The 13,158-nt window shown below is 31.9% G+C and overlaps 1 long non-coding RNA gene across 1 annotated transcript; it reads right to left on the bottom strand.

Annotated features, from left to right (window-relative positions):
- Positions 1-1,173: 1,173 nt before the first annotated feature.
- On the bottom strand, positions 1,174-10,480 carry LOC111086128. Its single transcript, XR_002610893.1, has 3 exons — positions 10,365-10,480; positions 2,130-2,238; positions 1,174-1,459 (listed from the first exon to the last, which is right to left on the bottom strand). It is a non-coding gene; the product is annotated as an uncharacterized LOC111086128 (long non-coding RNA).
- Positions 10,481-13,158: the final 2,678 nt, after the last annotated feature.

Here is a 13,158-nt window from a genome sequence, read left to right as displayed (position 1 = left end):
ATAAAAAAAAATTGCAAAATCGTAAATCAGTAGTATTTTGAATGTTACATCAAAGTAACGAGTACATTTAAACACTATATCATTATACATTCTTTTCCCAAAATTCTTTATTATATTTTCTTTAACGTAAGGTACATGAAGCACAAACGTGCATATCACGATTTTCAAAGTCACTGAAACAAAGTTAAATTATAAACTGATTATGAGAAAAAATCTTCAAATAAGAAATTATCATACAATACATAAAATATTTTGTTGAATTTTAGAACATTTACAGCGAAAGATCACTTGTTAGTTATATTTTCCTGATTCAGACGTATGTCTCCCAGAGAATTACCCCAAGTGTATTTTGGTATGTAAATAAAATACGTCAACAATAACATCACTGTATTAACGCCAAAATATCTGAACGCATACTACAGAACCTAAATGTGTCATTTTATTGCAATCCTATAAGAAAATCTATTTTACAGTCACACAATGTATGAAAGTAGTCACCCTCGTACCTGCGCGTCTCGCCGCCAGAGGGCGTCACATGTATGTCGACCTCAGGCAATGGGGACAATGATATCACCAGTGAGGATGATGTCAAAGCTCCATGAAGTGTCACCAGAGGGCGCACAATGGGGAGAGTAGAGATGATGATGTCATACTTTCACAAAGTGGAACCAGAGGGCGTGTTGCTAGGGGTGCGTTGCTAGACCGCCATTATAATGGAAGTTGTGCATAAAACGTGTTTCTAGTTCTACGAAGTAAAACCAGAGGGTGCAATGGTATGATGTAGATCAACATGTCATTATAGTAACAAAGTCTGAAAGTTATTAATTTAAGCTAATCTCATAACTATGGACTTACACTTTTGATTTATAAGTAAATCATCAAATACAACTTACAAGGGCTTACAGTCGTGTAGAGCCGTATGCAGGTCACAACTTATATTTTTTGTTTTCATTTTTATATTTAGTTGTTTTACATGTGCTTTACAAAGGCAGACAATGTTACTAAGGGTAGTGTTTGTATAAGTGGAGGATGATGTGCTCATTATCTTAACATGCAATGAACGTCTATATTTAATTACACCTAGATATGTTATTGGTTTAATATAACAATAAATCAGTTCTCGACACAATATTTTTTTTAACACTTTATTATTTTCTCAATAAAGATATCGCAATGTGATCTACACAAAATAACATATCTATTAAAGATGTACTTACATGAAAACATTTTGCAACAAAATCATGAACAAACATATGGTTAACATATTTGTGGGCTCCAAATATAGATAACAGTATTCGTTTCGACACATGTCGACCATGATAACAAGCATAATATATACAATATTGTCCACCCACAGACAAATAAGTCCACGTTTTACAATTTTTCTTGGGGCATGTTGTTAGGCCATTGTAATAGGCAGACATGACAACATAATGTCAGAGACGATGACGTCATAGGTCTACGAAGTAGAAATACAATCATGATAATTTCATCATAGCTGTCTCAACATATAATCAACGGTTAGACATAATTATGATCTAATAGCAATACAGTCACTTTATGTATAAAATGTTTCACTAACTCATTAGTTTGATATTTAATACCACTTTTAGATCTCTTGGGATTTTATACATAGATCACTGATCATCTTGAAAACGACGCTTATTTAACATCCAAACGTACAACAATCTTACCGTTTCACTATTTTGTCTTTATGCTAGCCATATAACTATGTTCTTGATAAAATATTTGAATTTTTTGTTCCTTATGATAATGGACAAGAAAATACACAGCCGATTTTGATTTAACATAGTGATTATAGTTTAAGTTTCTATACTTAAGCATACCTTTTACAAGTATTATCCTGAAAAATATTTCACTAGTTTGTCTTTGTCCACATAACAATGTTCTTTACAAAATATGTCATTTCATGTATGAATTTTTTTAAGCAGACAATGTTCCATAGCACACCTGCTGTTTCACTTTCACAAGTCAACTATTATAATATACATATTGTCCATTATATAAATGAGGCAGTTATTATAACCAATAATTTATTTTACATACTTTATCATCCTGAAAAGAACTCTTATTTTGCTACAATTAAATATAATAAAAGAATAACTTACTGTTTATCCATACATTTTCAATAGAATATTCACTTGAAGAATCAAATTTCTTCTTCAGACTTCGAGACTATCTGACGTCAAGACCACTTCCAAGCTCGATAAACTTTGACTGTTAGGATATATATAAACGTCGTCATGTGGTCATACATGTACAGGCGGTGTTAATAAGAGTAATGTTTCTGTAAATGGAAGACAATGAGCTCATTGTCTCAATGTGTCAACAATGTCTAGAGAGATTTAACATAATAATAAGTTCTTGATACAATACTTTTTACAAATTATTGATTATATCACACTAAAGACTTTGCAATCTGATCTGCATAAAAAGACACGTCTATTAAGTAGGTAGTTACATGAAAAGTTTTGCAATAAAATCTTAAACAAACAGTCTTATCAGAAAATCATTGTTTAGTATTAGGTATTCATGAAATAGGGCATGAATATGACAGTTAATTAAATGGTTTGATATTCCTACATAAAGCAAAAAGTTATTCACAATAGCTCTTAGGTAGTTTATTGTTTCCTGATTGTTATAATACTTATGACAGCTTCAACCTGAGGATATTGAAAAAAATCAATAGGCTAAGACTGTGTGCTTAGATATCATTATCTCATCCTTTTTTTTTCGGTTCCTTGCTTCAGTCTGATCATACAAATTTCATACCAGATGTGCATACCTAGGCTATTAATGGCCAAGGCTAGGTCCACTTGGGTGATCCATAAGCATTTACGATTGGCTCCACAGTATCCCCAATCTCTTCCTAGAGTGAATTAAAGGCATTACTTATATCTCCAGTAACTTCAAATACGAAGGTTGACAAAATTAGCATTTTCATAGTGATCTTTGTGTCATACTGATAATTACTCTGAAATGATACTGACTAAACTTTAAGAGAGAAGTATTGAAAAAAAATAATATTAAAAACATCTATACACTGATATTTATAGAAACAATGCATGAACTCCATTCATGGATGTTTTCTCAAAATTAGTTAATATGTTTGTAAATTGTGGTTGATCTATTGATATAATCCATGGAATTTGTTTTCTTGTTTATTTTGCATAGCTCAAAAATGCAAGGGATAATCTTGAATGGCGTGAAGGATATATTTTGTTCTATCAGCAAACCAGTAGATGGATCTATGAAGTAAATTTATATTACTCTAAGTTTAAAAAAAAATCATTATACATTATTATCGTCTGAATTTTATATCTACTATAAGTTCGAGTTGTAAAATATCTATCTACATGTTAATAATTGTCAAATAGAGGCAGGTTTATACTACAATTTTGGTTATATATGGTAAGGTTGGAAACTGTTGAATATGTTAATATTTCAATGTTGTTAACCTTCCCACTATAGTGTGATATAAATTATTCTCCTCTAATATCATTCCTTACCTGGAATTAAGCATTGTGTTGTCTCTGATGCGGAACAGTTAGTCTAACATTACTTACTTATGGTAATAGTACAGCTTCTGCATGCATTACTTATGGTAATAGTACAGCTTCTGCATGCATGGCATTTTGGATGGCTCATGTTGTGATGGATCTTAGATAGTTTTAGTGCATCTCTTTATTGTCACTTGAACTTTCTGGACTTCATCTGTGTGTGTGTTTATTGACACAACTGACGACCTGATTACCACAAAGTGATTACCTCGGTGATCTTCTCCTGTGTTAAACTTCCCAACTATAATTATCAGAAAGATCTTTCTGCTTGACATAAATATGTCCTTCAAGAAGTTTTTGACCATAGCGGAGGAAAACGTAGTTTTAAGAATTTAAATAAGGACGACTGAATTCATGAATAAAATTTATTTCCAGAAACGTTTCGAATTGTATTTAATCCTAATCCTCGGCATGTTGTACAAAATAAAAACTGGTATAATATATATATTATTTAAACAAACTACAAATATTTGCGACAGATTACATCAAATGTAAGAATAAGGTGATTTTTTACACAACATATTCAAACCTAAGATGAAATATAGATACATAAATTTCATTTTCTGAAGAAAATAATTAAGAAAAATAAAAACGCAGCTACAAAACAAACATCCAACACCTGGACAAAAACCATAAAGTGAGTCATTGTGTAATGTGTCGACATGGCGATTTATTTCTGGTGTTAATAAATATGAGATTTTAATGTCATGAGATGGCACTGATGGCCCAAAACAAAAGGAATTGTCACATCAAGATAGATCATATCATATCTTTTCCTTGCTACATAAACCTTAAGGGATAAATGAGGACATGAGATACTATCTAGTTGTTCGCTACGTAAATCATGTTGCTGTAAATATTAAGTTAGAAGGCTTTCAGTAAATTTGGATGAAATCCTGTGCAGGATTACAATAGTCAACCGCGACTAAAGGCAGTCAGTTGAAGACAAGATGTCACGAAGAAAGAAACTGACAGATCATCAAACAAAAATGTTATTTCATTACAACAGCGCTGGTAATGAGAGTGCGAGGTATGTTTTGACAATAAATAAATTTATTTGTATCCTCTATAGATAGTGAGCTGACATATGGACGGCGACTGGATGTCTTGAAACAAAGGTTTGGCCAGTACACTCAAAAGTAAACAGTGCTCAGGCATATGGGTTTTAAATAACTTCTGATTCTAATGGATTAGCTTGGGATTGATGACAACCAGATAAACGCTTTGCATTTCATTGTGTCGTCTCATTTAGGGAAAATAGTCAAGTAATATTATGGCGAAGACTTATTTTGACTGGTTTGAACAAGTCCACTGTAAAACATTAAGGGACACATCGGTGCCTCTTCCTGCGACATGCGGAACGAAGCTTCAATGTTTACATTTAAAAAAAAATATTTTTGGAAAATACCATAATAAGTCAATAATGCACCATGGAAAACCGTATACCACGTCAAGTAGCGCTTCGTAAGAAATAACATTCAGCAATTGTGTTAGTCAGTCTAGAGCTCTGACCATATTCTGAACGATATATTTAACAACTCCATTTTGAAAATATTTGCAATGCTTAGAAAGAATAGGTTCCAACCATTACTTTAAATATAGCTACTTTTGCAGAGGGTTGGAGATCTGCTCCACCAGACGTGTTTTAATGTCTGACGGTAAATGTTAGAAGTACAATCTGTGATGAAAGGCAAACGTAGCCCACTTTCTATTAAAACAGAGCCTGTGTGGTAAAGCCGGTTCTCAAGGTTTACTATCCTAATATTTAGTTTAATGATGATTTCTTAAGAGATATTTTCTGTCATAGCTCTCACGAAAAACAGTTAAAATATTAAACAGAATATAAAACATAATCACACATTTAAAAATTATATTTAACGGTAAGTAAAGTAAATGCTACAATGAACTTCATTTAAGGAATTCCAGTAGAATTTCATAACTGCCAAACTTACCACTGTATAAATTTTGTAATTGCTAACTAAATTTCTTATTCAACTAAACTTTAAATATTTAAACTTTAATCTAACTAAATAAAATTATGTGCTTCTTTAGCTTAGAAAATATCTTTTATATCACAATCTAAAAAAAAAAAGATAAATGAGAAAAAATTAGTATTAATTAAATATTACGTATTTCTTAAAACATGATTTGATTGCAATGTAAAATATTATATATATATGAAAGGCAATTATATTTTGGTAACGTTTTGTTTGTCGGTGTCACTTATATATTACATTTGAACATAAAAACGTAGAAAATGTATCTTACCATTATTGGTCACACCAGCTTACAGGGGCAACAACTACCTTAATTATACAACTTACATCAGTTACCCGGGCGACAACTATCTTACTGTGTAGGCCACATCAGATATACATGGGCAACAACTAACGTAACTACATAGGTCATGTCAGTATTGTAGATTTGGGAAACATTCCAATTACTACAGAGCCACTTGAATAAGACAACTTCATGAAATAGATAAATCGGGTATACTTCAAGAATTTGTGATGGGACGTTATGCGGCAAGATATGGAGATAAAATTATGCTAGTGAGGCCTTGGACTTGTTTACTACTCCTAGTTGTTTATTACTACCCCGGATAACTGGTCTGATATATAAAAAAGTCATATGACAATTTATGGGATGTAACGCTCATATTGCACCATTCAAACTGATTTTTTTATAGTGTAAATATATATTTTTTATTTTCTCCACGTGTGATTGTTTTATTTTTATGATGAAGGGAGAACTTTGGTGAACTAAGCTCGTTGAATGAACGGCCCCTGGGATTTCTGTTTTACAAAACTCCAACTCATCATTTAAAGGTAGTGTTTATATAGAAAGCATTTCATTATAAAACATTAATGAAAGAACAGTCGATCCATGTTGTAGTAGCGAAAATTTGAAATCTTTGAACTCCGATGAAGTTTGTCGTTTATAGACTATAAAAAAGATCGTTAAGATTTCATATGTAGTTTCTATTTGAGATACATCATTTCAACTGACTAAATAATTGTTTAGGTCTGGAAGTGGGTATTATTTCCTTAAGAATTACTTAAAAATAAACATATGACTCATTTAATGAAATTACTTGGAGAACTTATGCCATTTTTGAGGATGTAGGTTTACTGCTAATCTATAATAAACATGTTGAAATGCCACTTTTCGAGTAAATCTAAATATTCTCAATTAAATACATATTTTTTTAATATTTATAAGCATAAAAGACTTTTAGTTGGAATTTGTTAAAGACCACCAGAAGAAATTGATTAAATTAATGAGAATATCTTTAGTCAAATAAAGAATGCAGATGTCGATGAGGTCATATTTATGGTGGATCTTAACTTCAGGCATATAAATTGGGAAATGTTAAAGTAAAGCCACGTTTTTAGAAACTGCTCAGGATGGTTTTCTTCATGAATTAGTTGGTAAACCTACTAAGAACAATGCTATTTTAAACTTGCTGCTAACTTCTAATACAGAAATAGTTAAGAGAGTGGGGACTGGGAACATTTGGGTCCAAATGATCATTATTCAATTAGGTTTGTTATTTTGCAGCATATGGAAATAAGGAATAATCAGATTTTGGTTACAAATTTCGAAAAAGCAAATTTTGAAGGAATGTGACAAGAATTACAGTGCTGTGCAAAAGTTTTAGGATAAGAGAATATTTTATCATTCTTTCTAATTTATGGAGCTAATTCTTCCATGTCATTATAGAGTGTAAATTTCAACACTATGGTAATGCCTGTTTACAACTGAATGAGCCAGGATGGGAATACTTAACATTCTTCAGAATTCCCATATACTTGTACTAAGGGCATGTCATAAGGGTTTTGTTTGAATGAAGATACTGATCACATTTAGGGTCTGAAATAACTGCCATGGTACCCGATGCAATGTCTTAACTATATAGAAAGAAGCTAGCAAGGAGCTAGCATATGGTACCGGTATATACTCAAAGAAATCAATTTAATAGCACTCAACAAATAAACATAGATAAAAACAGTGTCTAATACTATATATTAAGTTTTGTTGGGTCCAAAAAGCGCAGAGAATCGTCAGTAGAGCATAGATTTCGCATAAAAGGAAATTTGAAAATAAGAAACGAAGAAGCAAAACACCTAAACTCAATGATACTGATGTTAAGTATCTTTGTTTATGCAGCCTTCGGGACAGGAGGTAGACAGCCACTGATGTCGAGCATGAGATAAACGACCATGTACCAAATAACAGAAAAGTGTCCAGATGTACATTATCAATAAGTCTCAACGAGAATAGAATATTTGGTCGTGTAGCAGTTAAAAAAAAACGTTTACTTTGATCTCCAAATATTGTTAAGAGACTGATATCTGCTAAAAAGTACAAAAACTGTATTGCTGATGATTGGAAAAGGATGTTATGGACGGATGGGGGAGGGAGTGTGATGGCTTGGGGTATGTTTTTCTGCTGAGGCGACAAGAGATATTTGCAAAATAGATGGAATAATGGACTAGCGCAAGTACCATCAGATATTGATCCATCATGGTATACGAAGTGGTTTTCGTATAATTGGTAAATGATTCTACTACCAAGAAGATAATCATCCAACCTACGAGAAATTACTTAGCTAAGAAAGAAGCTGCTGGAGTCAGTTAAATGATGCAATGACCCCCAAAGAGCCCTGATCTCAACCAAATTGAACAAATCTGGGGCTTGATAGATCGAAAACTTAACAAATCAAAAGTTACGTCCAGAGAAACGTTATGGAAATGTATTAGAGACATCTGAAGTAAACTCCCAAAGGAAACATTTTTTTTATTCAATATGTTGCAACAATGCCTGAAAGACTCTCTACAGTTATTTAAGCAAAAGAGGGACACCAAATATTAACTGTTTGCTGAACTCAAGCATTTCGACTGAGTTTCTTTTGTACTAAGTATGAAGATTAATAAAATGTTGATGTCTCGCCTATGATGTACCTTCTATTGTTCTTTGAAAGTAGCCTGAAATCTAATTTCTGACTTTGTACTAACACTTTTGCACAGTACTGTATATGTTGTAAGTTAGGTTACTGAAAAATATTTTTTAGATATTTAAGACAGGTGTGTTCCTTATATACAAAAAATGTGGCTGCAAGATAAAAACATGTTGGTTCACAAAGGGTTTAAGAGATAAGATTAACGAAAAGCGTTATATATTTAAGAGATTTAAATTGATTGCTATCATCAGAGACTTAGAGAATTGAAATATCAAGATCTTTGGTGAAATTGGAAATTATGAAATCGAAAAAACTATATAAAAAAGTTTCGCTGAATATCTAAAATTCAATAGCAAGGATTTAATTAAAATCATTAAGGGTAACAAAATGTTTGGATGGGAGGATGATACACGAAGGTTTATATTTGATGATTATGAGATGGCAGTTCTACTTTTTTGATGTATTATACTAGTAACAAGAGTTTCACTTGCTCTTATCTATAAGGCATAAATTTATATACAACGAAAAATTTTTGAAAGCTATGTTAATTAATAGCATGAACAATTGAACATTAATTCCATTTATGTTGCATCGAATAACCACTTTTTTTATAGTCTTTAAGCAACTTCTGCAAGAGAATCTTGACTCAAACTAGCTCTCTGAGGCAGGTACTTACATTTATAATCTCTACACAATAGTACACAATGAAATTCTTGAAGAAATTCAGTGTGGAACAACCCGATTATGGGACAGATATAAGCTGTAGAAATATTGTTGAAAGTATAATCTATATACACTACTCAAGATTTAGTTATCAGCGTTTTTCATTATTAGCAATTACCCAAAAATAGATTTTTTTATAAAACTAAGAAGGATATGTGATGTTGTTGATCGCTTTGACACCACTTTGTTACAATCATGCTATACTTGCACTTTCTCCTCTTTTCTATCTTCCTTATTTAGATTGTACTTATTCCTATTAGGAGTTGACTCATACTAATATAAAGATTACAAATCACTGTCTATGACTATAATCAATAACACATAGATTTAGAACACGTTTTTGTTTCTTGCTGGCTCATGTTACTTTCTTCCTTCACCTCTCTTGGTTTATTCATTCTCTCTCACATCCCCCAGTCTTCCTTTCTTCTGTTAAACTCCTCTTTTTTATATTCCTCTCTCACGTCGAACATGTCCCTTTCTTTCTGACCTTGCACAGCTGTTTTACTCATATATCGAATTAAAATGTCTTATAATCATAGGAATATCGTAATCTCAACATCAGCTGAACAAGAAATGTGACCGCTCACTCCAATAATTTTATAATGCCTTAAAGTTCTGTAACCCCTTACTCTATCAGAGACAAACCAAAGCCAACTGCTTTCTTACCTCTCTCATTCCAAACCAATGTTCCTTACACCTAACTTCATGACAGGAAAGCAATGAGCTTTAACAAATGTTGAGTCAGTCAGTATTTAATTTGTAACTTACTTTGACTCATTTGAACTGTATATTCTTCAAATAAAGAGGTATTCTTCTAAAAGGATTCCCTACGCCATGTGATTTACTTTTAAACTACCCGAACACCCAAGTTGCATAATAATAACCTAAACATGATTTAGAGGAAATTAAGTTAAGAGTAATTATAAATAGCCTCGGTATACTGTCCAAAGCTGGAGTGTTCAAATTCTGAGTTTTAGACGTGAGCCAAATTGTTGTTTCCCATGTTTCAAATTCATACAAGATGTCTGAAAAGGTAAAGTAAAGATACCGACATGACCGAAAGGAATGACAAACCCAAGACTAGAATGTTTACTCACCATACAGGCTCACCAAGACCTTTCCAAAACGTACAGAAACTGATAATAACTGGTTCATAAAGGCTATAATTAGGATCCCATTGATCCAGCATCACAGTACAACAATCGAGATTGCGCTCATGGGCATCTCCCTAGACCCCATTCAATACTGAAAGCCAGTGCTTGGTTAGGATGAGCTCAGGGTTTGCCTTGACTTTACAGAGAAACGTTTGAGGTATGACCTTGGGAGCACTAACGCAACCAGATAAATTATTGTGGTTTACTTGGTTACATGTTACTCTGGTGTGTGGTTTACAGTTGCGTACTTGATACGTTACAAAATAACTTTGTTTTGCCATTTTCGTTCTTACATATATCTTATTTAACAAAATCAAAAATAGACATATAATATATTAACAATAGTACGTCTAACAGTTTAAAGTTAATTTTAACAAATTGTTTATTTTTACTGTTTATCATTGTTTGGTGTAAAGTAATTGTTTTCTATATTAACGAATTAAGTAATTATTCTCAAAACATAAATATTTTATCCAATCTAGTGAAGAACATTACTTGTAATGACAACTTTACAAGTAAATAACAACTGTTTTTGTGTATCTGTTTTATCTTTGATATTTGAAACAATTGTTTAATAAAACAAACAATAGCTTGACACTTTTTATCGTTTCTTCAATCTCAGAACTATAGATTGTCAAACTATTTTTAGATTTCTGATTATTTGTTAAGAACTGGGGATAAATTATCATTAGCACACAACGCTTGCGTGCATATTTTAGTAAGTTAATCATGCATACTTTTACTGTAACTTTATTGTAATTTTTCTAGATATACTACAAATACGTGGATTGTTTTCTTAGGCTTCACTACTATGTAAACACAAAGGTACGTACTGGTCGGAGAAATGATAATGTTGCGTCATCTCTCTATAAGTCTCTCGCTTTTATGTGCGTGGTTAATACTAGATAAAACTCAGGACAGGAGACCAATTAAGATTAGGATTTATGAAGTAAATGACGATATATCTGGATATATAATAAGTGGAAAAATTATTACATTTTTGTAATCCACTATAAAAAAAATATGTAAGACAGATGCAACGCAAATCTTTTATAGTTATCGGCTACTTTAAGCTACTATATATAAATGTATACATTATAAATACATATAATGAATAGGTATGATATAATATATTGTATTTTAAGAAAATCAACTCGACTCAAGAACACTGTGTTTCAATACTCATTCAAATCATATAATTTTACAGAACATTTCGCGCTGCAAAGAATGAGCAAATTATATGTCAATAAAATTATGTTAAACCATAATCTAACTTGTAAAAGCAACTATGGTAAAAAATATAAAAATCCCTTCAAGTTTTACTTGATTGTGCAATAATTAACGTTTCTAAAATCCGTTTATTACACCAATAGAAGCATTTTCCAATTTTTCCCCGTTTTATTTAAATCAACAATGATAATGTTGTAAACATCATAATATGATCTGCATACTTCTCAGATATGTCTTATAGTTATTGTTGAATATTATGAACTGTGATGTTATTGTTATTTGATAAAAAGATTATTTCTATATTTCATCTGTTTCCTTGGGTAACTATTTAAAAGAAGCAAAACTAAACAATAAAATACCCATTCTAGGTTACGTAAAACACTAGCAACTGAAAATATTTATCAATGTTATAATCAGATTTTCCCAGTATAACAGTTGTCTATATAAAATATTCTACTTCACATTTCTTATCCTTATTTCAGTATTGTGAGATAGCAACTACTATTTTTGTTATGGTTATGGCTATATTTACGTTCATTTATTATTTCCTTCAACCGTTTAGTTTATCTACGAATTTTTAGTTGCATTAAAACGCTAACTCACCTTCTAGCTAATAACTTGTATTTTGAGTAAATACTGTATGTGTGTATGATGAAATTGATACCAGCTTTCGTAGCAATGACGTACATATACTATCAATGTAACAGAAGGTTATGTAAATTTATTATCACATGAGGTGTACTCTCGTGACCTACTCAGTAAATAGATACTCTGCCAGAAGCTTCATTAAAAGAGACAGTCACTAGATAGTGAGCGATACAGTTAATGAATGATTGCTGTTTATCACTGGATATTGTTATTAACATTAGTATCAAAACCTGACTAGGCACGTGTCTATGAACTGTGTTTTGGAAAGTGTTTAATTTATTTCAAAGTGTTTTTATAGTTCAATAAATTGCTTTTCTGCTGTTGTTGCTGAACACTGATTGTAGCGGCGTGTTCATTTTAAATATTTCACGGTTACTTATTTGTAGGGACAATATTACATTAATTTATTCGATAGTTTTGTTACTTTTCTTGCTGCTTCTTCTTGATAATATCTAGTATTTATTTCTTTATTTCATGCCCTCTTCTAAAGTCTAAACTGTTTTTCAATGTTATGTACTTCCGAAATTCGCTCAAACATTTTCCTTGCCTGAAACTTATCACGCATTCTGATACCAGAGCGCTGGGCCATTATTAAACTGTTAAATCTTCTCATGAGTCTAGAAACAAAGTACTTTCGACGTTGTATTTCAATTTTTCATCCTAATTACCTTCAATGTTCATCATTCCCTTCTTTCACACAACGGCACTTGACAACAGGATCGAGGGAAGAAAGCAAAGTATCAGGTACAACATAACAGTCGTTACAACAACAACAAAAAAAGTGAGCCCGGCATGGCCAGGTGGTTAAGGCACTCGACTCGCAATCTGAGGGTCGCGGGTTCGAATCCCCGTCACACCA

This window comes from Limulus polyphemus, unplaced genomic scaffold, assembly GCF_000517525.1.
Source record: "Limulus polyphemus unplaced genomic scaffold, Limulus_polyphemus-2.1.2 Scaffold868, whole genome shotgun sequence".
NCBI lineage: Eukaryota > Metazoa > Arthropoda > Merostomata > Xiphosura > Limulidae > Limulus > Limulus polyphemus.
The sequence above is the reverse complement of the archived record's forward strand: the minus strand, read 5'-3'. Positions and strand labels throughout refer to the sequence as shown.